Source organism: Loxodonta africana, chromosome 4, assembly GCF_030014295.1.
Source record: "Loxodonta africana isolate mLoxAfr1 chromosome 4, mLoxAfr1.hap2, whole genome shotgun sequence".
NCBI classification, from domain to species: domain Eukaryota; kingdom Metazoa; phylum Chordata; class Mammalia; order Proboscidea; family Elephantidae; genus Loxodonta; species Loxodonta africana.
This window is the reverse complement of record NC_087345.1, coordinates 184,789,942-184,812,394: the sequence shown is the minus strand read 5'-3', so window position 1 is coordinate 184,812,394 and position 22,453 is coordinate 184,789,942.

Sequence of the window (22,453 nt, the reverse complement as noted above, 5' to 3'; positions counted from 1 at the left end):
TAGAAGACACTGTTAAGAAAGTGAAAAAAACATACTACTGACTTGGAAAAATTGTGTGCAAGAACACATATTCAAGAGAGGATTGTATTGAGAATATATAAAGAACTCTTGCAATGCCAGAAAAAGAAGACAATTTTTTTTTTTTTTTAAATAGACCCATCTTCAAAGAAGATATGCTGATGATCAGTAAACCTACATAAAAAATGCTCAAAATTTTTGGTCTTTATGGAAATACAAGTTAAATCCACAATAGGAGGTCATTAAAAAGACCTACACACAGGGAATCAAGATGGCAGAATAGACAGATGCTTCCTGCAAGCCCTCTTTACGACAAAGACCCAAAAAAAACAAGTGAAATGAGTATATTTATGACAAGCTAGGAGCCCTGAGCATCAAAGGCAAGTTTAGAAAACAAACAGAGGGACAGGGAAAGGAAGAAATGATGCAGAAGCAAGAGGAGTTCTTGGACCTGAATTGCGAGGAGCCCTCAGGCACCATTCCTGGAGCCATGGAGGCAGGCTGGTACAAGCATTTAGCCTCAGTTTCCTCAGGGAGAAACAGCCAGCCACACAGCCTACTCACACCTCTGGAACCAGAGAAGAATGATGTATTTGGCAAAAGCTAAGTACTTGGGTATATTTTACCACGTCCAACCACCCCAAGCCGGCTTCAGTGGCTGAATTCCCTGCACCTGGGATAGGCACTGTTGAGCAGCTACAGCCATCCTTACAGCCTTGGAGAAGGAAAAAATTTTCAATTGGGGGAAGAGATATTTTGCCAGCTTCACTAACTTGGGGATCTCAGGACAGAAGTGGCTCCTGTCCAGGCATAAAATGTCCATGGACTTTCAGCACCTTTCTGCCCTGCATGGACTTGTGCGGGCCTATTTTAGAAGAATAGACCCTTATTGGCAGACTCCAATCATTCCAGCTGTGCAGTAGGGAGGTGGGTGTTTGATGTTTGACATTGCTTTGCCTATTAAACAGGGTTCCTCACCTTCTCACACCGGGGGCCTAAGGACCAGTAGCTCCACTCAGGTCACCTGGCCACCCATGATAGAGGTCCAAGGATAACTGGTACCTCCCAGTCCTTACAACCAAAAGCATTGGTTGAACATGCTCCATTTCAGAACCCACCCACCTGCACGCTCTAGGGAACAGGGATGAACTTTCCTCAGAGACACTCAGGGGTCAGTTCTCAGCCCCTGCCTTGTTCAGAGAGTGACCCCCTGCTGCAATCAGATGCCGGTACCTACACCAATCACCCTTGCCCCTCTAGGACTGTAGGACAAAGCCTGTACCACACACTTGATGATCAGTTACCTCGAAACCTGAGCTGAATTCATACAAGAAAACGGAGTGGACTCCTAGAATGATATACTTGATAACAGCTTTAGCCATCTGGGAACAGGGCGTCAGAGCTCCAAAGGTGAAAATAATCAAGCTAGCTCACTCAAGCAATGCTTTTGGGCATATCAAAACAAAACAAAGCAACAAACTATGACACAGTAAGCAAGTATGAACTAATACAATAACTTATAGATGGCTCGGAGACAACAACCAATATCAAGTCACATAAAGAAACAGACCATGATCACCTCAACAAGTGCTCAAAACAAAGAATCCAGAGATCTTCCAGATGAAAGTGCATTCCTGGAATTACCAGATACAGAATACAAAAGATTAATATACAGAACCCTTAAAGACATCAGGAAGGAAATGAGGCAATACACAGAACAAGCCAAGGAACACACAGATAAAGCAGTTGAAGAAATTAGAAGATTATTCCAGAATATAATGAAAAATTTAATAGCTGGAAAAATCCATAGACAGACAGCAATCAGAAATTCAGAAGATTAACAATAAATTTACAGAAGTAGGCAACTCAATAGAAAGTCAGAGGAGCAGAACTGAGCAAGTAGAAGCCAGAATTTCTGAACTTGGAGCCAAATAACTTGGCACTAATATATTTCAAGAAAAATCAAGTAAAAGAATTAAAAAAAAATGAAGGAAACTTAAGAATCATGTGCGACTCTATCAAGAGAAATAACCTACGAGTGATTGAAGTACCAGAGCAGGGAGAGATACAGAAAATACAGAGAGAATTGTTGAGGACTCGTTGGCAGAAAACGTCCCTGATATCGTGAAAGATGAGAAGATAACTATCCAAGGTGCTCATTGAAATCCACATAAGGTAGATGTTAAAAGAAAGTCACCAAGACATATTATAATCAAACTTGCCAAAACCAAAGATAAAGAGAATTTTGAGAGCAGCAAGGGATAAATGAAAAGTCACGTACAAAGGACAGCCAATAAGAATAAGCTTGGACTACTTGGAAGAAACCATGTAGGCCAGAAGGCAATGGGATGACTTATTTAAAAAATTGAGGGAAAAAAATTGCCTGCCAAGAATCATATATCCAGCAAAACTGTCTCTTAAACAAGAAGGTGAAATTAGGACATTTCCAGATAAACACAAGTTTAGGGAATTCGTAAAAACCAAACCAAAACTATAAGAAATAATAAAGGGAGTTTTTTGGTTAGAAAATCAATAATATCAAGTATCAACCTAAGACTAGAACACTGGCCAGAATAATCAGAAGTCAACCCACACAGGGTAATCAAAAAAACAAAGCAAGATTTAAAAAAAAAAAAAAAAAAAACTCATAACAGAGTAACCGATGTTATTATATAAAAGAAGACAATATTAAAACAATACAGAGAGACTGAGAAAAGTAATCATAGATCTTCCATATGGAGAGGATGATACGGCGATAAAAAGAAATAAAAGTTTGGGTTCAATTTAGAAAAATATGGGTAAATAATAAGGTAACCACAAAGGAGACAAACTAGCCTACTCATCAAAATAAAATACAAGAAAAAAATAGAGACTCAACAGAAACAAAATCAACAACAACGAATATGAGGAAAGGACAATATATAACCTACTGAGCACATAAAACTAAGTGGGAAAAAGAAACTGTCAACAACACAAAAAAAGACATTAAAATGATAGCACTAAATTCATACCTATACATAATTATGCTGAGTGTAAATGGACTAAATGCACCAATAAAGAGACAGAGAGTGGCAGAATGGATTAAAAAACAAGATCCGTCTATATGCTGCCTACAAGAGACACACCTTAGACTTAGAGACACAAACAAACTAAAACTCAAAGGATGGAAAAAAATATATCAAGCAAACAACAATCAAAAAAAAAGCAGGAGTGGCAATATTAATTTCTGACAAAATAGACTTTAAAGTTAAATCCATCATAAAGGATAAGTAAGGGCACCATATATGATTAAAGGGACAGTATACCAAGAAGATGTAACCATAATAAATATTTATGCACCCAACGACAGGGCTGCAAGATGCATAAGACAAACACTATCAGCATTGAAAAATGAGACAGATGGCTCCGCAATAATAGTAGGAGACTTCGACACACAAATTGCAGTGAAGGACAGGACATCCAGAAAGAAGCTCAATAAATAAATGTAAGATCTAAATGCCACAATCAACCAGCTTGACCTTACAGACATACACAGAACACACAACTCAATAGCAATCAAGTATACTTTCTTTTCTCGTGCACTTGGAATGTTCTCTAGAATAGACCACATATTAGGTCATAAACCAAGCCTTAGCAGAATCCAAAACACTGAAATATTACAAAGCATTTTCTCTGACCATAAAGCCATAAGGGTGGAAATCAATAACAAAAAAAGCAGGGAAAAGAAATCAAACACTTGGAAACTGAACAATATCCTGCTCAAAAAAGACTGGATTGTAGAAGACATTAAGAATGAAATAAAGAAATTCATAGAAACCAATGAGATTGAAAACACTTCCTGTCAGAGCCTTTGGGACACAGCAAAAGCAGTGCTCAGAGGTCAATTTATACCAATAAATGCACACATACAAAAAGAAGAAAGGGCCCATATCAAAGGATCATCCCTACAACTTGAACAAATAGAAAGAGAGCAACAAAAGAAACGCTTAAGCACCAGAACAAAACAAATAATAAGAATTAGAGCAGAACTAAATGAAATAGAAAACAGAAAAACAATTGAAAGAATTAACAAGAGCAAAAGCTGGTTCTTTTAAAAAAATGCACAAAATTGATAAACCAACAGACCCAACTGAATTTAAAAGAATCATGTCAGATTACTATGAAAAACTGTACTTTAACAAATTTGAAAGCCTAGAATAAATGGATGAATTCCTAGAAACACTCTACCTACCTAAACTAACACAGAGAGAGAACAACTAAACAGACCCATAACAAAAGAAGAGATTGAAAAGGCAATAAAAAAAAAAAAAACTCCCAACAAAGAAAATCCATGGCCTGGGCAGCTTCACTGCAGAGCTCTACCAAACTTTCAGAGAAGAGTTAACACCACTACTACTATAGGTATTTCAGAGCATAGAAAAGGATGGAATACTACCATACTCATTCTATGAAGCCAACATACTCCTGATACCGAAACCAGGTAAAGACACCACAAAAAAGGAAAATTACAGGCCTATATCCCTCATGAACTTAGACGTAAAAATTCTCAACAAAATTCTACCAATAGAATTCAATAACATATCAAAAAAATAATCCACCACGACCAAGTGGGATTCATACCAAGTATGCAGGGTTGCTTCAACACTAGAAAAACAATTAATGTAATTCATCACAAGAATAAAACTAAAGACAAGAACCACATGATTTTATCAATTGATGCAGAAAAGGCATTTGACAAAGTTCAACACCCATTCATGGAAAAAACTCTCAGCAAAACAGGAATAGAAGGAAAATTCCTCAACATAATAAAGGGATTTATACAAAGCCAATAGTCAACATCATCCTAAATGGAGAGAGCCCGAAAGCATTCCCCTTGACATTGGGAACCAGACAAGGATGCCCTTTATCACTGTTCTTTTTCAGCATTGTGCTGGAGGTCCTAGCCAGAGCAATTAGGCTAGATAAAGAAATAAAGGGCATCCAGATTGGCAAAAAAAAAAAAAGTATTCCTATTTGTAGACGACATGATCTTATACACAGGAAACCCTAAAGAATCCTCCAGAAAACTACTGAAACTAATAGATGAGTTTAGCAGAGTATTGGGATACAACACAAACATACAAAAATCAGTTGGATTCCTCTACACCAACAAAAAGAACATCGAAGAGGAAATCACCAAATCAATGCCATTTACAGTAGTCCCCAAGAAGATAAAATACATAGGAATAAATCTTACCAGAGATGTAAAAGACTTATACAAAGAAAACTACAATACACTTCTGCAAGAAACCAAAAGAGACCTACATAAGTGGAAAAACATACCTTGCTCATGAATAGGAAGACTTAACAGTATAAAAATATCTATTCTACCAAAAGCAATCTATACATTTAATGCAATTCCAATCCAAATACCAACGACACTCTTTATTGAGTTGGAGAAACAAATCACCAAGTTCATATGGCAGGGCAAGAGGCCCCAGATAAGCAAAGCATTACTGAAAAAGAAGAACAAAGTGGGAGGCCTCACTCAACCTGATTTTAGAACCTATTATACTGCCACAGTCGTCAAAACAGCCTGGTACGGGTACAACAACAGATACATAGGCCAATGGAACAGAATTGAGAATCCAAACATAAATCCATCCACATATGAGCAGCTGATATTTGACAAAGGCCCCAAAACAGTTAAATGGGGGAAAAGACAGTCTTTTTTAACAAATGATGCTGGCGTAACTGGATATCCATCTGCAAAAAAATGAAGCAAGACCCATACCTCACTCCATGCACAAAAAAGAGCTCAAAATGGATCAAAGACCTAAATATAGTATCTAAAATGATAAAGGTCTTGGAAGAAAAAATAGGGACATTAGGAGCCCTAATACATGGCATAAGCAGTATATAAAACATTACTAACAATGCAAAAGAAAAAGTAGATAACTGGGTAAAAAAAAAAATTTTTTTTTTTTTTTTTGGGAGCTCCTAAAAATCAAACACCTATGCTCATCCAAAGACTTCAACAAAAGAGTAAAAATATTACCTACAGACTGGGAAAAAGTTTTTGCTATGATATTTCTGACCACCACCTGATTTCTAAAATCTATATGTTTTTGCAAAAACTCGACTTCAAAAAGACGACCCAGTTAAAAAATGGGCAATATATATGAACAGACACTTCACTAAAGAAGACATTCGGGTAGCTAACAGATACGTGAGGAAATGCTGACGATTATCAGCCATCAGAGAAATGCAAATCAACCTATAGTGAGATTTCATCTCACTCCAACAAGGTTGGCATTAATTCAAAAAACACAAAACAACAAATGTTGGAGAGGCTGTGGAGATGTTGGAACACTCATACACTGCTGGTGGGAATCTAAAATGGTACAACCACTTTGGAAATCTATTTGACGCTTCCTTAAGAAGCTAGAAATAGAACTAACATACCACCCGGCAACTCCACTCCTTGGAAAATATCCTAGAGATATAAGAGCCTTTACACAAAAAAATATATGCATACCTATGCTCACTGCAGCACTGTTTTCAATAGCAAAAAGAAGGAAGCAATCAAGGTGCCCATCAATGGATGAATGGATACATAAATTATGATATATTCACACAATGGAATACTACGCATCAATAAAGAACAGTAATCTGTGAAACATTTCATAACATGGAGGAATCTGGAAGGCCTTATGCTAAGTGAAATTAAAACCACATTAGTCAGTTGCAAAAGGACAAATATTATATAAGACCACTCAAGAAATAGTTTAAACAGAGAAGAAAATGTTCTTTGATGGTTACGAGAGGGGGGAGGGAGGTAGGCTGGGAGAAGTATATTCACTAATTAGATAGTTGATAAGAACTACTTTAGTTGAAGGGAAAGAGAACACACAATACAGGAAAGGTCAGGACAACCGGACTAAACCAAAAGCAACAAAGTTTCTAGAATAAACTAAATGTTTCAAAGGCCAGCGTAGCAGGGGCGGGAGTTTGGAGACCATGGTCAGGGAACATCTAATTCAATTGACATAATAAAATCTATTAAGAAAGCATTCTGCATCCCACTTTGGAGAGAGGCATCTGGGGTCTTAAAAGCTAGCAAGCAGCCATCTAAGATGCATCAATGAGTCTCAACCCACCTGGATCAAAGGAGAATGAAGAACACCAAGGACACAAGGTAATTACGAGCCCAAGAGACAGAAAGGGCCACATAAACCAGAGACTACATCAGCCTGAGACCAGAAGAACTAGATGGTGTCCGGCCACAACCGATGACTGCCCTGACAGGGAACACAACAGAGAACCTCTAAGAGAGCGGGAGAGCAGTGGGATGTAGACCCCAAATTCTCGTAAAAAGACCAGACTTAATTGTCTGACCGAGACTAGAAGGACCCTGGTGGTCATGGCCCCCAGACCTTCTTTTGGCCCAGGACAGGAACCATTCTCAAAGCCAACTCTTCAGACAGGAATTGGACTGGACAGTGGTTTGGAGAGGGATGCTGGTGAGGAGTGAGCTTCTTAGATCAGGTGGACACTTGAGACTATGTTGGCATCTCCTCCCTGGAGGGGAGATGAGAAGGTAGAGTGGATTAGAAGCTGGTGAAATGGACATGAAAATAGAGAGCGAAGGGAGAGAGCAATTGGGAGTATGTAGCAAGGAGTATATAAGTTTTTGTGTGATAGACTGACTTGATTTGTAAACTTTCACTTATAGCACAATAAAAATTAAAAATAAGAGATCATATCACCTGTAAAAAAAAAAAAAAAAGATCTACACAAAATAAAAGGTCATTGAAAAGAAAGAAAAGACCAAATGGATATCAGAAGAGACTCTGAAACTTGCTCTTGAACATTGAGTAGGTAAAGCAAACAGAAGAAATGAAGTAAAAGATCTGAACAGAAGATTTCAAAGGCTGGCTTAAGAAGACAAAGTAAAGTATTATAATGACATGAGCAAAGACCTGTAGTTAGAAAACCAAAGGAGAAAAACATACTTGTCATTTTTCAAGATGAAAGAACTGAATAAAAAGTTGAAGCCTCTAGTTGCAATACTGAAGGACCCTATGGGCAAAATTTTGAATGACACAGGAAGCAACAAAAGAAGATGAAAGGAATAAGTGGAATCACTGTTCCAGAAAGAATTGGTAGATGTTCAACCATTTCAGGAGGTAGCATATGATCAAGACCCTATGTTACTGAAGGAAGAAGTCCGAGCTACCCTGAAAGAAGAGGCAAAAAACAAGGTTCCAGGTATTGACAGAATAACATTCGAGATGTTTCAACTAAAAGATGCTAGGCTGCAGGTGATCACTCATCTATGTCAAGAAATTTGGAGGACAGCTTCCTGGCCATCTTTTCCAGAGATCCATATTTGTGTCCTATCCAAAGAAAGACGATCCAACAGAATGTGGAAATTATCAAACGAATCGTAAATATCACACACAAGTAAAATTTTGCTGAAGATCATTCAAAAGGAGTTGTAGCACATTGACAGGGAACTACCAGAAGTTCAAGCCGGATTCAAAAGAAGACATGAAATGCTGACATATAACTGCTGATGTCAGATGGATCTTGCCTGAAAGCAGAGAATACCAGAAAGATGTTTACCTGTGCTTTATTGACTATGCAAAGACATTCGACAGTGTGGATCATAACAAATTACGAATAACATTGCCAAGGAAGGGAATTCCAGAACTCATAATTGTGCTCAAAGGGGCCTGTACATAGAGCAAGAGGCAATCGTTTGGACAGAGCAAGTATACTGTGTGGTTTAGAGTCAGGAATGGTGTGTGTCAGGGTTGTATCCTTTCACCATACTTATTCAGCCTCACTGCTGAGCAAATAATCTGAGAAGCTGGACTATATGAAGAAGATGGTGGCACCAGGATTGGAGGAAGACTAATTAACAGCCTTCATTATGCAGATGACACAACCTTGTTTGCTGAAAGTGAAGAGGACTTGAAGAACTTACTGATGATGTAGATCAAAGAATATGACCTTCAGTGTGGGTTATAACTCAACATAAAAAAAAAAAAACAACAAACCTCACACCTGGAAAAATAAGCAACATCATGATAAAAGGAGAAAAGATTGAAGTTGTCAAAGATTTCATTTCATTTGGACTCACAATCGGTGCCAATGGAAGCAGCAGTCAAGACATCCAAAGACATTGCGTTGGGCAAAATCTGCTGCAAAAGGCCTTTTTCAAGTGTTGGAAAGCAAAGATAATTCTTTGAGGACTAAGGTGTGCCTAACCCAAGCCATGATATTTTCATTCACTTCATATGCATGCAAAAGCTGGACAATGAATAAGGAAGACCTCAGAAGAACTCATGCCTTTGAATTATGGTGTTAACAAAGAATATTGAATATACCGTGGACTGCCAGAAGAGTAGGTCTATCTTGGATGAAGTACAACCAGAATGTTTCTTAGAAGAGACAATGGAGAGACTTCGTCTCACGTAACTTGGCCATGTTATTCGGAGAAGGACATCATGTTGGTAAAGCAGCAAAAAACACGGTAGAGGGTCAGCAAAAAAGAGGAGAGTCCTCAAAAAGATGGATTGACAGAGTGACTGCAATGATAAGCTCAAACATAGCAACCATTGTGAGGATGGCTTAGGACCAGGCAGTGTTTTGTTCTGTTGTGCATTGTATTGCTATGAATAAGAACTGACTCGATGGCACCTAACAAAAAATTTAATAAAGATTATATAAAATGTACAAATGTTTCAAATCCCTTCACTTTCTTTTAGTCATTCATGTTTCAAATTAATCAGGTAATTCACACCTCAATTGGCAGCTACGAAATAAACTGCTCCGAAAATATGAAAACTTTGCTATTTCTCACCCTGCATTTCTGGCAAATAAATAATTGATGCTTAAAAGAAATGTTATCTGTGCTCTTCTTTCGAAAGTACAAAGTCCTCGAAGTCTTTTCTACTTTGTTCTTAATTCTTTGCATCATAGATCAAGTCACTTACATTTGAAGGAAGGCACTATTAATATTTCCTTTTTATCTTATAATGCTTACAAAGCAGATCAAAAGATTTCCCCATATCTGCAACTTAGATGTAGATATACAATGTCCTCTAAAGATGTACTTCTAACAACCTGATGCTTTAAAAATTATTCAAAGGACTGTCAGCCAAAGCCTTGTCCTAAATCACCTGGCTAATCAGCTGATGACATCAGTGCAGGTCAATGAAAAGAGGCATAAAAATTAGATCCTTGATGTTTAAAATTCAGCAGAGCAGGAATAAGGACATCTCCTCACTCTACCACGTTCTCATCCATTTCTTAAAAGAAAAAAAAAAAAACTAAGCAAAAATCAGACATTTAGGGAAATCATTTACAGCATAACTTAAATTCTTCATTAACAAAAAACATGCCTAGACATATAAAACTATACCTCAGGTAGACAGAGGTCAAAATTGTCAGGAAGGTCAATTTTCAAATTCTTGGATGTCATAATGTTTCTTACCCCCTTCTCAGGACACTCAGGTTGCATTAACTATAGCGATTATACCTTACACTGTCTCCCCTGACTGAAAAAAAAAAAAAAATTAATTTTTCTGAGTTTCAGTACTCCTGATATAAAATGAATATATATATATATAAACAAGTATAGGTAAACTGAGAAGGATTTTCTTCACCTGAATACTATATGAGAGCCAATAAAGCCTGGCATCATTAGCGCTGTTTCTTTATAAGAGCTACCTTCATTTTTTTTTTTTCAGTTACTTCCATGGAACGTTCTTTGTTAGCATTTAGTGTTTCCCATTTGGCTGAAATAATCTATCTAGGATTGACAGGATTTAAAGAATTTCAAATTGTTTTCAGAGCTCACTTTCAAACTGCAGTATATGAAGCATGTAAAACACTTGTTTCAGTGAGAACATGACTCTTGCATTTAGTATTTACACAATATGAAATAAATCATGTCAAAATTAATAAGGTCTAATTCTATTAATGTCAGAGAAGATTAACATAGATTCCTTCTTCTAAGCAGACTTACCCTGTGCTCTTTGAATTATTCTTGACAGTGTTAAAATTAGGCTAGGCCTACAAATAAAAGAGACTAGCAAAGAAATTGAAGCAATAAATTAAGACATTGTATAAATAAAGGTATCTGCAGTAGAAGAAGTAGGATTTGACTGAAAATCCTTAGTAGATTCATCATCAAAAACACAATTATTAACGTAATCTCCTGATGATTCTAGTTGCTTTCTGAATTAAGTTTCCTTGTTTGTTTTGTGTGTTTTACATTAAATGTAATTGTTATACCTGGGAGGTGAAAATGTTAATAATTAAGAGAGACTATACCAAAGTAAGCGAGTATAATTTAATAATGTAGTAAAAAAGGTTGTGCTTGTCAGGTTGATTAGCTTGATCTGAGGCAGCTAAAATGCATGTCTTAACCTCATGGGTTTTATACAATTAGAGAAAAAAATGGATGGTTGGCTTAACTTGAATGATTCGTTTTATTTCCTCACTTGTTTCCTTTGTTTCTTTGAACAAATCAAGACTCAAGGGGATCTGTTATTCTAGCAAGAAGGAAAAATAAGATGTCTGTTTAACCTTTCAGTGAACTTTCTGGCCGTGGAAAAGATTTTCATACAAAAAAACAAAAAAAGATGTGATTTTAAAATATGGTTAACATTCCAACTGGTAATAAATCATATTAATTCTTATTTTATTAAGAAAAATATAGATCAAGTTGGGAGGACTGAAAAACAAAGAGAAGAGGTAAAGTTATCGGAAATAATGCAAAACAATATATAAACTTCCGACACCATATTCTTAATGGGAAATGTACTGACCAAGGGTAGTATGACGGATAATGCACTATCTTAAGCTTAGTGCTTATGGTTTTTATTTCAATTCTCTCCTGTATTTTTTATAGAATTTGTTATAACCCAATTTTTTTTAAAGGATAAAATTTAGCCAACTCAAAGAACAAAATGTAGCTTTGACAATAACATGTAAATGTCAGGCATTTAATTTTCCCTAAAAAACATGTTTTGAAAACTATGGGTTAATACATGGCTTCAGAAATTCAACTGAAAAGAGAAAATAGTAAATGTATAGATAATTATTTCAAGATGTATGACGAAATTGCCTGTAGCTTATTGCAGACTCTTGATGTATCCATGGTATTAATTAATTAACTGAAAAATAACCAATGTGACCTCTCTTTGAATCACTTGAAACTGGAAACTCTATAACAGAAAATCAAAGAACATATAAGAGGTGTGTTAGCTTGGCTCTACTTTAGCTTTAGACCACCAGTGGCTGTTAAGTCAACTCTTACTGTGGCAACCCCACGTACGTCCAAATAGAAACCTGGTCCACAGGGTTTTCAGTTCTTTTTTTTTTTTTTTCGGAAGCAGATCACCACGGCTTTCTTCCAGGGTACCTCTGGGTGTACTTTCACCTTCAGTCTTTCCATTAGTGGCTGAGTGTGTTAACATTTGCACCTTAGACTAGACTACGTTAAAAACTGTTCCAATATTTACAGGACCTATTGAAAAAGTCTAACATCTTGCCCAGGTTGGGTTATTAGAATGCTGTGTTTCTATAGTTCTACATTTTGATTTCACCCCCAAAACCTACAAAGGAAATACTAATATGTGTGAATTTTTAAAAATTATCTATTCTTATAAACTTTAAAGCCTACTTGAGAACAGAAATATTTCCATCAGCTCTACTTACTTAGATTTACCTTTGCTACTCTCAGTTTAAAATTTCTTGACATATTTCAGGAATTTACTAAGTGTAGATGTGGAAATTGTAGCTTAACAATCTAACCTGTGTCCTCGCCTGGATTCATATATAGCTAATCCTGTCTAAGGCAAAAGGCACAGTGGCATCAGAAGGTAATTTTTCAATTTTCTATGACGTCTCTCGGAAGGGACCTCATTCTAAAGAAACCAAAACCAAACTCACTGCCTTCAAGTTGATTCCTATTCATGGCAACCCTATGTGCTTCAAAGTGGAACTGTGAGCCACAGGGTTTTCTTGGCTGTGATCTTACAGAAACAGATTGCCAGGTCTTTCTTCTATGATTCTTTTGGGTGGATTCGAACTTCCAACCTTTCAGTTAGTAGCCAAGAGGAATATGCTAAAGAAAGAGAGCGCTAAAGATACAGCGCATTAGAATCGGAATTTTAAGGTCTACTAATCGTATTGCCCTTTGGCCCCCAAATCATGGACTCTGTTCTGAATATTACATGAAAGAGCTATTGGCAAATCGGCAGAGCAGGAGAGTAGGATGTGTTTGGCTCCCTGGGGTGAAAATACACGCGTAGAATCTAGGGCACACATTAAATACCCTTGAAGGACTCGATAATACTTTGTGGAAAAATTAAGGGGAAGCTGCAAAGTTAGTTGGGTTAAAGCCAGAGAGATATTCACAGAGTAGTGACGCTGGGAAAATGCAGGTTATATTAAATTTTGGCGATACATTTACTGTAAGCACACTACTAATTCAAGAACTACAAGTGATATGAAAGGTATACGGAGCATCACCACTGCTCTCACTAAATTTACAATCTGATATCATAGTTAATATTTATAATATAAAAATTTGTTAATAATGAAAATTAGTAAAAAGATTAAAATAATCCAATGCTACGTTTAGGTACATAGAACAGTTTAGGTAGTGAATTTCAATGTTAAGGAACTTTGGATATTATTAGAATTAGAATACAGAGATAGAAAGTGAACACCAGAAAGCCCCTCTGAACATGCACTTAATTACAATAAAGTAACAAACGCTCCCTAAATTCACTGATGTTTATATAAAATGATGCTGCACACATTGTTACCTGTAATAGGGAAAGTTTGGAAATAATCTAAATTTTCAATAACAGAGAAAGAGTATAAAATAATATTTTATGCACATTATGCCATTACCTAGTAATTTAAAATTGTTTTCTAGAAGTATACTGACAGGAGTTAAGGTCTTTGTTAATTAAGCTTTGACAATCTTATAGAATTTGGTAAGAGGAACTGGACAACCCTAAAGGAAACAAGAGTTTTTTTTTAATACGTCTAAAGACATAGAATCCTCTTCTTTCTCATAACTTATCATAAAATTTATATTTTTCAATGTAATAACCTCTTGAGACTTGTAGAGGGTCCTGAAACTCCTTGAATGAACAAATATGACCTCATTTTATTCTTTTCATTTTGTCTTGCAGTACCTGAAAGATCATGAAGATACCCCCTTTTAGTAAGAAGAACATTATTTGTAGCCAACTATGAATATGCTCTTAACTCCTCCAGAGAGCAAGGCAAGGCATTGTTTTTCTCTCCCCTCTAGGTAGCTTTGGGCCTACTTGGAATAGGACTCAAATTTTTCTCTACTCTTCTTCTTCCCTTGTGACAATTTTGTTCATGTGTATCAAATATTTATTCCTTGCCCCTTCTACTCAGGCAGAGTGTACTTCTCCAAACAATCATTGGCTTTGTCCAGGGCACAACAGCGCTTTCTGTGATCCTGTGTGTCATGGCTTGGCTCTTGTGCCCTGGTGGCAGGACATGGACATACCCAAGTGGCTACTTCTTCAGCCAGGTGCATGACGAACACCCAAGGGGCAGGCCTGAGTAGAACGCACAGCTGGAGCCAAGTCCAGAGCTGCCCAGCCAAGCACAGTCTAGATCAGCTCAATAGCAGCTAGCCTGCATACCAATAAGTATGAGAATATACACTTAATTGTTGTAAGTTCATTTGGCAGGTTTTTAAAAATAGCATTAAGACATTAGCTGATTAATAAAGCCTGTCTTCTTCCTTTTCTTCACCTAGGTCCAGTCTGGGCTTTATCATAAAGAAAGAAAAACAAACCAATAACAAAAAAAAGTTCTGGCCTGAATTAAGGTAAAAAGAAACTCAGAAACCCAGTGCCGTGGAGTTGATTCCAACTCCTAGCGACCCTATAGGACAGAGTACAACTGCCCCACAGATTTTCCAAGGTAAAAAGAGTAGTGGGCAAAACACTTCATTATGCCATTCACTGTGCTTTGTGGAAATCTTTGAGCTTATGCAAAGGTGAATGTGGCATGTTACTGAATAGATAGATGCCGAGGTACTTCTGTGCTTGGCATTAAAAATTGCCAAGTTAGGGCTGTCTTTATTAGGTAAACCCACATTGTTTTGGTTCTGTAATGATAACTGGCTACATTTCCTAATACCCTCTACTAAACACTCTTTCTAGTTCTTTTATTTTGGATGCAGAGGTCTCATGCACCTGGAAAACTCCATCCTGTCCTGCAGTATGCCTTTAGACACCATCCCGTCCTGGATAAACTGCCATGTCATACAAGAAATCTGAGTCATCTGGAGGAATGCCTCTGGAGGGGACTTGCTGCCTTCTGGAGCTGTAGAGGAGTCCCCCATGTTTCCCTGTGTCGTGGAACAATGATCAGTAGGCCTTTATTTGCAAGACTTCTCAATCTGCTCCTTCCCCGCTGGCCCACTCTCCAGCCCCCACTTTTCCATGCCAATTAATCTGATCATGGCTGTTATGGTGTTGGGATTAAGCAGGTCTCCTCCTTCATAGGGGTTAAATGTATCTAACAAAGTTAAATTAATAGCTGTGGTATTTACCATATAGATTAGCAAGAACTGGGGTCACCTTGTAGAGGACGGGTAGCTTTTGTCATGTTGGGACTCCCAATATCACAGGAATAGTCTCTCCTTCAAGGCTGCAGGCCCTAGTTCCCTACCTGAATGTCCTGTTATCTTTTCTAAACATGCAATCAATGCTGAAATGTCACAGGCACCAGTTGCTAAGAGGTTTAACATGTGTCCTTTGGTTTACCTGTACACTGCATTGACCTATCCCCATCCTATCCTCTCATGTCACTTTATTACAAAGGAGAAATCAATGAGAAGCTGGAGTATCTCAGTTATATCTAAAAATAGGGAATGAAAACATTGACATCATATCTACTCTCAATGGATGCACAATCTAGGAGCTCTCTCTTTTCTCAGAAAGAGAATACAGCACATTTAAGAAAGTGTTAAAATCCCTCTGTTGGGGTAAATCCAATGAGAAGAATAAAGAACACACCAAGACTTTCTTTATCCTGCCCATTAAGCTGCTTTCTGTTGTGTGCAGTCAAGTAGATTCCAACTCATAGTGAGCCTATGGGACAGAGTGGAACTGCCCCATGAGGTTTCCAAGGCCACTGACCTTTTGATTAGCAGCCGAGTGCTTAACCATCGTGCCACCAGAGCTCCTTTAGCGCATCATTATACACAGTGACAAAAATCTATAAGAAATGTACTCAATTACTCATGCACTATTTGTGCCAAAAATCGTTTAACCTGAATCTAATCATGAGGGGAAGAAAAGAAATCCAGAATGTGGAATATTTTAAAACACAAGTGGGATAAAATTTTAACAACTAGAAATTAATTAAACCAACAAGGTAGCAAGAACCCCTATATTATAAAAAGTTATAAGATCCAGTGGAAGAGAGGGAATGTTTCTCCTAATCATGGAGTAAAAGTCTTTCAGTTCAGACTTTTTCGGTCAACATAGGTTACATGCCCATCTCTGGACTAGTAAGTTTTCACAGCAATCACCTTCCAATGCCAGGTAAAGACCTGGGTTTGTGAACAAATCCTGGCAGAGCTGATGAGGTTTGTTTAGTCGAATCAGAGACCAATCTCCTAAATTGGCGATGGAGTCATGTTTTCTTGCCATACATGCTATATAACATTAAAAACAAAAGTAAAACTAGGAAGGAAGAAAATGCACATCAAAAAGAAAACCAATAATAATTCGATTTTAAAGGTGTCAAATACATGATCAGACAATACTCACGAAAAAACCTGCAGATTACTTGCAAATGAATACAGATCTTTAAGTTACATGAATCTAGGTCTACAGTTGCCACATAGATTGCTACCAGTTAATTGTTGAGATCAGAAATGAAAGATCGGTTATCAACACAAACAAGCTGAAAAAAAAAAGCTTATGATATAGGGAGATGGGGCAAGAGGGTGAGTGTCATGAATTGAGTTGCATCCTCCAAATACATGTGTCAACTTGGCTAGGCCATGATTCCCAGTGTTGTATAATTGTCCTTCATTTTGTGCTATTGTGTAATTATCCTCCATTTTATGTGTTGTAAATCCTAAACCTCTATATGTTAGTGAGGCAGGATTAGTGCGGGGTGTACCTTGGGTCACACTCTTAATAAAGGGCATGACTCAAGTCACACCCTTACTCAAGTCACACCCTTACTCTAGTCCCACCCTTGCCTGAGTCACACCTTTTATCTTAAACGAGATAAGAGAGAAGTGAGCAGAAAGGGGAGGTACCTTATTACTACCACAAAAGAAGAGCCAGCAATGGAGCAAGTCCTTTGGACCTAGGGTCCCTGCACTGAGAACATTCTAGACTCAGGGGATGATTGATGCCAAGACAGATGGAGATCTCCAAGGAACACCAGGCCCACAGATGTTAAAAGGAGAAAAGGACGTTCCCCCAGAGCCGACAGAGAAAGTCTTCCCCAAAAGCTAGTGCCCTGAATTCAGTCTTCAAGCCAACTAAACTGTAAGAGAATAAATTTCTGTTTGTTAAAGCCATCCACTATGGCATTTCTGTTATAGCAGCATTAGATAATTGAGACAGTGAGCAACAACATTTTCCAAAGCACACATATATATATATAAATATATTTTTTTAATAGTGTGTTAAAATTTGGGGTTCAAACACATTAAAACAGCAATGTTTGCCTTCTTCTGAGACTCAAGATATACTACAATGCATAGATGTGTGTGTAATTTTTGGTCTTCATCCACAGAAACATAATTATTATAATTTTTAATTTTTATTGCGCTTTAAGTGAAAGTTTACAAATCAAGTCAGTCTCTCACACAAAAACTTGTATACACCTTGCTACATACCCCAATTACTCTCCCCCTAATAAGACAGACCACTCTCTCCCTCCGCTCTCTCTTTTCATGTCCATTTCATCAGCTTCTAACCCCCTCTACCCTCTCATCTCCCCTCCAGGCAGGAGTTGCCAACATAGTCTCAAGTGTCCACTTGATCCAAGATGCTCACTCCTCACCAGCATCCCTCTCCAACCCATTGTCCAGTCCAATTCCTGTCTGAAGAGTTGGCTTTGGGAATGGTTCCTGTTCTGGGCCAATAGAAGTTTTAGGGGCCATGACCACTGGGGTTCTTCTAGTCTACATAATTATTTTTACTATAGCTCAATATAAACATATTCTTTAGAGAATGACTGACAAATAATAAATTACTTGAAAAGTACTCCCTAACACTGCTTGGTATGTAACTACTATATTTTACAGACACTTTTGTCTAAGATCCCACTAATATTGATGAAAAACCTGTAGCTACTGGTACCATGCTACAACATGAAGGACAACCTCCCCACCTCCCAGGTCATTTTATTCACTTCTGCAAACAAAGGGCAGGTTAAAGCAAGATCCCAGCACATATCATTAAGCTGGCAAAGGTGCCTGAAATGCTACCCTCTCCTTGAACTGGGGTGAGGGGTGATTGTTGTTGATGGGTGCCATTGAGTTGGTTCTGACTCAGAGTGACCTCATGTTACAGAGTAGAACTGCCACACCAGGCTTTCTTGGCTGCGATCTTTAGGGAAGCTGATCACCAAGCCTTTCTCCCACAGAGCCACTGTGTGGTTTTGAACTGCCAACTGTTTTGTTAGATGCCCAGCACTTAACCATTGCACCACCAGACCTCCTAGACAGTAGCAATTTATACTGATTTTGGAAAGTCATCCCTGGACCGTGCCCTGCCAGGGATACTAAAAGTTAGCATGCACCTCGCCAGTGGTATTTGAACTGACCAAGGTTTTCTCTAGAGCTTTCAGGCAGTTTTGGCCTTTGCTGATTTTTTTCCTTTCTTCTCTTCATGCAAAAATAAAAACAAACAAAAAAACAACCCGTCACCATAAAGTCAATTTCGACTCATAGTGACCCTATAGGACAGGGTAGAACTGCCTCACAGGATTCCAAGGAGTGCCTGGTGGATTCGAACTGCCGACCTTTTGGTTGGCAGCTGTAGCTCTTAACCACTATGCCACCAGGGTTTTCTTATGTAACATACAGCTCTGTAAGAGAGTTAATTTTCTTTTTGTATCTCTAAAGTCACCGAGACAACCCAGCTCTAAAAGCTTTCTCTAAAATTTTTAAAACACATTTCTGTATTTTCTTATCTTGACTCCTGCTCTACGATTTTTCTTTTACACAAATAAGTGAATACATAGATTTAAAAGTTAAACAAACAGCAACATAAAAATAGTTTTTTCTTAAAAACTTATATTGCAATTCTTATAAACTTGCTTCTTAGGGCTGGTATTTCAGGACCCACCTATGAGCAGGCCGGGTTTTCTGATTGCAGTATTTTTTACTCAGTAACACCATATCACTCATGATCTATGTTACTTTTCTTGGACAAAATTTTATTTACCATTCTCTCTTGAGCATATCATGTGGCATCATTCACATTTCAAGAGATTCATCCTTCTATATCTTCTGCAAAAAAAAAAAAAAAACACAAAAAAACTTTAGGCATCATTCTGAAACTTCACATAATAAAGGTTCATGGCCCCCAAAAACACATGAGAGACTCAAAATGAGTTGTCTGTTGTCCATGTAGGACTCCTGATTTGTTAGAATCACTAAAGATTACCTCTGAGTTTAAAATTCTGTAGTTCTCAAAATAATAGAAAAAATAGAAGTTGTGATGGTTAAGAGTGTGTGTTAACTTGGCTGGGCCATGATTCTCAGTGTTTATATAACTCCAATGATGAAATCAGCTGTGAGTAGCAAATCAGTTGAAAGGGAGTTTCCTTGGGGTGTGGCCTGCATTTGAATATAAGAAGAGGTGCTGGCTTTTTGTTTGCTCTGGATCCTCTTCATCTGACCTCTGGTTCTTGGGACTTGAGCTATCAGCTTGACTGCTAATCTTGGGATATGTCTATCCTCATAACCTGTGAGCAAGACCCCTGCTCTCCAACTTGCTGATCCTGGGTTCACACACCCCTGCACCTATGTGAATTGGGAAAAGCCTCTCTTCTAATCCGCAGACTTGGGACTTTCCAGCCTCTACAATTATGTGAGCTGTTTCCTTGATATAAACCTCTCTCTCTCTCTCTCTGTATATATTTATACACATTACTGGTTTTGCTTCTCTAGAGAACTGTTTTTTTTTTTTTTTTTTTTTTTTTAGAGAACTGTGCCTAAGACATTTGGCACCAAGAGTGGTTCTAGAGAAAAAAAAAAAAAATTATAAGGATGAGCTTTCTAAATTTGTTCTCAAGTCTGGTTAGTCTTATTTCTTGTAGTAACAGAGCTGAAATTGCCAAAAACCAAACCCAGAGTCTTATTGTAAAAAAAAAAAAAAATTGTAAGAGTGGCTGAATTTACAATGCCTCCTCAATCACCAACCTCCAGAAGTGTCCAAAGTTAAACTAAGGGCATTGATTGGAAAGAAATGGGATCCTGAAACTTGAGATGGGGATAAATGGGCATGTAATCAGGAAGCTGGAGATAATTAGTAAGCCCCTAAATTCTGTCGAATCACTCCTGCCAGAAGAACCACTCCCATTTGAAGAGGTTACTTCAGGTTTGTCTGCTACACCACCCTGACCAGAAATACGATTAGCCCCTCCACTCCCATCTAATGAGATTAGCCCTAGCCCAGCTGCCTCTAAAGAGCTCTCCCTGGGTCATTGCCTGGGGCATTATCAGAGGCAGATGTTTTACAAGACAATGCTGAATGTTCTCACAACAATTCCACACTACCAATTTTGGCTTCTAGGCCTATAATTGGACTTAAGTTCCAATGAGACCCAAAAGGTGAAGTATGAAGTGTGACCCAGGAGGAGATATGCTACACTCCAAAAGAACTGCTTGAATTTTCTAAGATGCACAAATAGAAACTTGGGGAATATGTGTGGGAATGGCTATTAAGGATGTGGGATAATGGTGCAAGGAATATAAAGATGGATCAGTCTGAGCTTATTGATATGGGTCCACTAAACACAGATTCTTCACTCAATGTTTCAGCTTGAGAAGTTAGGAAATGATCTAATAATTTATTTGGTTGGGTTGCTGAAGCATGGGTTATGAGGTGGCTTACACTAAATTAAGTTGAATTACCAGACCTGCCTTGGTATACTGAGAAGAAGGTATCTAAACACTTAGGGAAATTGGCATGCTAGAGTGGATTTATCAGGTTAGAACCACAGACCCACACATGGAGTGCCCATAGGACACACCTTATACCACAACTTTGAGGAATAAATTTGTGAAGGGAACTCCAGCATCCTTGAAGAGTGCTGTGATTGCTATTTTATGTAAATCAGATTTGACAGTGGGAGCTGCCCTAACTGAATTAAGACTCCTAACAACAATGGGACTGATTGGACACCATGGTAGTAGGGGCCAAGTGGCTGCACTCAGTAAAGACAAGGCGTGCATGCTTACAGTAATGGACAGCAGAGTGAAAGCAGGAATCAGAATTGTCTGACTTGTATGGACTTATGGCATTGGCTACTTAGTCATGGTGTTTCTAGAAGTGAAATAAAAGGGACATCTACTAAATATTTACTTAATCTGCACAAATGAATGAATTCTAGGTCAGGTGAACAGTAGTCTAACTCGAATCACCAGACTGGAGAGTCACGGTCCCTTGATCAACTCCCAGATCTGAGCAAGTTTAAAGACCCACAACCCCTTGAATGAAAGGGACACTGGGTCCCCTTGAGAAAGGACTCCAATACACTGCCAAAATTTTTTACTGTTGATCTTTCTCTCAGCCTTCCCCAAAGGGATCTGTGGCCTTTTACGAGAGTGACTGTTCATTGGGGAGAAGGAAATAATCAGATTTTTGCAGATTACTGGATACTGGCTCTGAACTGACACGAATTCCAGGAGACCCAAAACATCACTGTGACCCACCAGCCAGAGTAGGGGCATATGGAAGTCAGGTTATTAATGGAGTCTTGGTTCAAGTCCATCTCACAGTAGGTCCAGTGGGTCCCTGAACCCACCCTGTAGTGATTTCCGCAGTTCCAGAATGCAGAATTGGAATAGATACACTCTGCAACTGGCAGAAACCCCACACTGAGTCACTGACAAATACAGTAATGGCTATTATGGTAGGGAAAGCCATTATAACGGCCCCTACCTGGGAAAATAGTAAACCAAAAGCAATACTACATTCCTGGAGGAATTGCAGAGATTATCACCACCATTTAGGACTTGAAGGATGCAGTGGGGGTGATTCCCACCACATCCCCATTCCACTTGTCTATTTGGACTGTGAAAAAAACAAATGAATCTCAGAGAATGATAGTAGATTATTGAAAACTTAACCAGGTGGTGCTCCAATTGCAGCTGCTGTTCCACGTATAGTTTCAT